We start from the raw sequence: 5,742 nt of genomic DNA on the forward strand, positions 1-5,742 counted from the left end.
TTAAAACTAAAATAATGGTCAGATCTCATACACATACAGAATAAAAAGCAGAAGTAGACAGAATAGAGCAGGAGGAAGGTTCAAGCTAGGACAGGAGAGGTAGCTGAAATCCAACCTGCATTTTCCATGCAAATGTAATGGATGCAAATGCCATAGAGAAAAGTCATGCATTAGCCAGAAGATCTATGCCAGGTTTGATGGCTTCTGGGTCCTGAAAAGAGCTAATGCAGGACACAAGATCCAGAGATAGGGCTTTGAAGAGTCAGCCAATTTCCTACAAAATTCTACTTTAGGGTAACAAAGTAGTAGATCAATGTGGGTATTCAAGGCAGTACAAAATTAACACTCATTGGCATATTAGGAGTGCTTGAATATGCCTCTCCAGCTTCTCATTAAAACACACAAAGTAAGAATAATAAAGAACAAATTGATTCAAAATAGCAAATGCACCAAATATTGAATCACAAAATCTGACCAGGAAGGTATGGAAGCACCCATTTTACACCCTTGAATTACATTTTAAAAAGTACATTTAGATTGCCTGTGATATAGGCTAAATTAATAAAGTAACCTACAATTAAACAATGGTGAATGACATTTCACAATTGTCGGGATGAAAAAGAAAGCATTACAAACATCTTCCAGTGAATATCACTCTAAGAAGAAGGAGGAAAAAGGTTTTCCTCAAGTTTTCCTTTTCAATGTTACATAAATCCTTAGGAAATTGTTTTCTTAAGAGAAAAGTTTTTGACATAGTATTTCCATACCAAGATAAAATATTCATGCAAAATGGCAATAGAAAATTATTTTAACTTATACAAGTGCATAATAGTCCATTTACTTATCCAGAAATACAAAACAGCTTAATATTAGGAGTCAAACAATATATTGTGTCAAAAGAGCAAGTGAGAATATACTTTTTATACAATACAACTTCATCCCTAGGAGATCTGCTAATGGAAACATCATTTATATATAATCTAATTGCTGTTACGGAATTCAGGACATAATTTACCGTAGAGTTAAGAAATAATTTACCTGCCATCATTAGGGATTTAAGTGTTCTGGTTAATTTTCAATACCCTTAAAATTTTAAAAACATTAATTTTAAATATGTTACATACTTCACTGACTTAGTAAACAGAGTATTCCAATATAATTTGGCATATTAATAAATTTAGAGTTCTCATTATGAATATCAATTACTATGCTCTATTGCAATGACAACTTCAGGCTGTTTGGTCAAGACCTAATTGTGACCAGCTCTGTAAGATATACAACAGTTTGGCAGAAGAATGAGACATAGACATTTGATGTTGGATGTCTGAATCCTTTCTCTTTATGTTGCTCTCTTTAGTCCACTGCTAATTCAAAGTTGCATATTTATATTGCTTCCTCTGTTTTCCTCAAACCTGTTGATCTCTAATCTTAAGAGAGAAAAACTAACGGCTTTCATGGGCAAACAGAAAACTTATTTTTAAGTAAACGTTCTAATTTCAAAATTGATCATAATTTACAGAAAAATCGTGAAAATACTATAGAGTTTCTATATACCACACATCTAACTTCTTTTCTATTAAAATCTTACATTACATGGTCTTTGTATAACAATTAATGAACAAATATTGATACATTATTATTAAATAAGATCATTAAGAATGACTCCACCATCCTAAAAAATCCCCTGTGCTTTATGTAGTCAACTCTCCTCCCACCAAACCCCTGGAAACCATTGTCTCCATAGTTTTACCTTTTCCACAATGTCAGGTAAATTGAATGATAGAGCGCATAGCCTTTTCAGGCTAGCTTCTTTCACTTAGCAAGATGTATTTAAGATTCATCCATGTTCCTGCATAGCTTGATAGTTCATTCTCAGTTTTCACCTAATATTCTATTGTACGGATGTATCACAATTTGTTTTATCCATGCACTCTCAGGGGCATTTTGGTTGTTTCCAGTCTTTGGCAATTATAAATAAATCTGTTATAAACATTTTTAGGTGGGTTTTTATGTGGACATACATTTTCAAATCAACTGGACAAATAGCTAGGATTATTCCATAAATGTCAATTCATTTCAAGTTGATTGATATTGCTGTTCCAGACTGCTGTATCTTTACTGATTTTCTGTCAGCTTGATCTATCAGTTATTGAAGGAGGGGTTTTGAAGTCTCCAACTATAAGCATGCATTTGTTTACTTCGCCTTCAGTTATAATAGGTTGCCTCACATATTTTGACACTGATATTAGTTGCACATATGTTTAGGGGTTTTCTGTATCCTTGGATATATTCCTTTATCATTATGTCATGCCCTTTTCAAATTCTTGATAATTTTTGTTGTTCTGAAGGCCATTTTGTCTAAAATTAATACAGCTATACCAGATTTCTTTTGATTTGTGTTATCATGTTATCTCTATCACTACTTTCATCCTATCAGACTATATACTTAAAAGTAGCTTTATTCTAAACAACACATAGTATAGTGTTGCTTTTTTTTAATACACTAATTTGTTTTTCTTTTTAAGTTATTTTTTAATATTGAAGTACAGTTGCTATACAATATTATATGGTACAGGTGTACAATATAGTCATTCTCAATTTTTAAAGGGTATAATCCATTTATAGTTTTTATAAAATATTGGCTATATTGCCTGTGTTATACAGTATATTCTCATAGCTTATTTTATACCCAATACTTTGTACCTCTTACTCCCCTACCCCTATATTGTCTCTCACCCCTTCCCTCTCTCCACTGATAACCTCTAGTTTGTTCTCTATATCTGTGAGTCTGTTTCTTTTTTGTTATAGTCACTAGTTTGTTGTATATTTTAGATTCCACATATAAGTGATATCATATAGTATTTGTCTTTCTTTGTCTAACTTATTTCACTTAGCATAATGCCCTCCAAGTCCACATAATTTGTTTTACAATTCACATATTTAGAACAGTATATTTAAAATTATTTTCCATATAGTTGGGTTAATATCCAACATCATGGTTAATATTTTTCCTATATCCTACTTATTTCTTATTTATTTTTCTTACTCTTTTTCTTCCTTCTCTGATCATAACTAACATTTTATATGATTATATTATATCTTGTCTCATTATATAGAGTATATGTCTTTCTAAATTGTTTCCCAGTAATTATAACTCCAGTGGTAAAAATCTTTTTTATATAGATCCATTTCTGACTATGCCATATTTCTTCTGCCTGAAAACCTCTCTTACCATTTCTTGCAGGGAAGGTGTGCTGTCAGTGAATTCCCATAAGTTTTGTATGTCTCAGAAAGTTTTTACTGCTCTTTTATACTTTGAAGAATAATTTTACTGTGTATAGTGTTCTATATTAGTGGTCTTCTTTCACTCTGTTTTCTTTTCATTTACCAAATTTTTCTTCAGAATTTGCCATAATTCTTACCCTTGTACCTCTATAAATAATCCCCTCCTCGACTTCTTCCAAAAATTTTTTTGTCAATGGCTTATTGAAGTTTGCATATAATATGCCTAAGTTTGTTTATTGGTATTTTTTCTACTTGGTTGTGTTCTCTGAGATTCAGGCACCTGAGGTTTGGTTTGGTGTCTGTCATTAATTTGGGAAAGTTTTCAGTCATTATTACTTCAAATATTTCTTATGTTCTCTTTTTGTTCTCGTTTGGTGTTTCAATTAGATCTATCCTACAGTTCTTGGATGTTTTATATACTTTTTCATTCTTTTTTTTCTATATGCATTTTAGTTTGCTGTGGTGATATTATAGTTATTTTAAATGCCCTGCTGGTTAATTTCAACATCTGTGTCAAATTTAAATATGTTTTGGATGATTACTTTGTTTCTTGAGAATACATTTTCCCCCTTGCCTTTTGGGCATGCCTTTTGATTTTGTTGTTGTTGTTAAAACCTAGACATGTTGTAACATCCAGTAATAGGTAATATCAGGTAATAGGACTTGAAGTAAATAGGTCTCTAGCATGAATATTTATGTTAATTATGCTGAGTTGGATTGTTTAATGTTTGCTGTAGCTATGGGTGCCCAGGGAGACACTATTCCTCTAGCGCTCTTGGTTTTATCGCCCTCCTCATTTTAGGCTTCCCTAAGTATTCCTCCTCAAAGAAAGTCTGTATCTTGAAGGTCTTTTAGCTATAATCTCTTGTTCTTGCTCTAGAGCACTCACTGTTGGTATAGTGGTAAGATGCACAGGAGGAAGAGACTATAAGGTTTTAATTGCATCTCCATCTTTTAGTAGACCCATGACTCAGCATTCTGATCCTTACAAATGTCTCTCCAGTGATATAGGTTTATTTTCTTTTCCCCCCACTCCTCTACTAGGCAACAGTGTTCTGAATTTATTTTCCTAAAACACTAACCCTTGTGGACTATTCCCTGCCCCTTATGTGACATTAGAAAGGTAGACGGAGGTGACATGAGAAATGTACTCTTCTCTAGTAAATTATTTTTGCTTAGCGAGTGGGCTTTTGTTATAGAGAAGTCTCTGGGTATATTTCATAATTATTACTCATTTTCTCCCCATGCACGTTCAACAAGGAACTCTTTCTCAGATTTTCATCATGGGAAACTATTAGGGTTATTGAAGATAAGGCCCACAAATGTTTGAGGGCCCACCAAAGACTGCAGTCCCTTGGGAGTTTCTCATTCTTAAGCTAGTCTATTCTGCCACTCTTCAGTGGTTTACGACAATTACCATTTATATGTTCCTGTCAGTTTACAGCTTGAGTGGCTTTTTCTCAAAGTTAAGCAGATCTCAGCTGTGACTCTCTGAATGCATCTCTCTCCCCAGTTTTCAGGGTGATGATTTACCCTGCAGCCTCATTTCTCTGATGGGTCCAAGAAAAGTCAGATTTTTTTTTTTTAGCTTAACCTTTTGTAAAGATGGATGCATCAACTTCCACACTCTTTACTCATTGGAAATGAAGCAAGAAATCTGTTATTTTTTTTTTTTAAGATTTAATACCATTTTACTTGAGTGGCTAAGGTATATGTATTGTGTGTATGAGATGAGTTGGGGCATGGCAGGACTATTTGGAGGAACAAGAACAGCTGTCACAGTACTTATTTTTGTTGACTTTTAAATTTTTTTGACTTAATTTTTAGGTAATAGCCATTCTGGAACAATGAGAATTTCTGATGTCTAATTATCAAAAGCACATAATTATACATAAAAAAATTTATGTGCAAAGAAATCACACAGAAAAAATTAAACAAAACTCACAAAACTTTTTGTTTGTTTTTTTGTTTTGTTTTTATTTTTCTAATAAGGCCTCAAATACCTCCAGGGATATGAAAAGCCACTGGTTGAAAGTGGCACATCTTCCTTGAGTATTAGTTATACTGAAAGGTTTAGTAAAAATTTCCTTAGTAAAACATGATAAATATTACATACTGAAGGAATGCAAAAATTAAACATTAAAAATAAGACATGAGCCTGGGTAAACTGTTTGCTTTGAGTTGTGCTCTTCAGATCCTCAGTATGTACTTTATTCTCCTTTGTTATTAAGGACCCTTTGACAAAAATTTTGCAGCTATTAGTTTGCAAAATCAAAACAGAAAAGTTTTTGAGAGGAGATTATTTTCAGGTGAAGTTTTTTAAGTATTTTGAAATACCTTCTAACATCCCTTTCTGAAAATCTGTATTATTGTTTTTACTCTAGAAGAGAGTGGGATATACAGAATTAGTTTAGAATCATGCTTTTAGAAAGTAAAAATATACATCCACATTACCGT

The sequence above is a fragment of the Hippopotamus amphibius genome, chromosome 8 (genome assembly GCF_030028045.1).
Source record: "Hippopotamus amphibius kiboko isolate mHipAmp2 chromosome 8, mHipAmp2.hap2, whole genome shotgun sequence".
NCBI lineage: Eukaryota > Metazoa > Chordata > Mammalia > Artiodactyla > Hippopotamidae > Hippopotamus > Hippopotamus amphibius.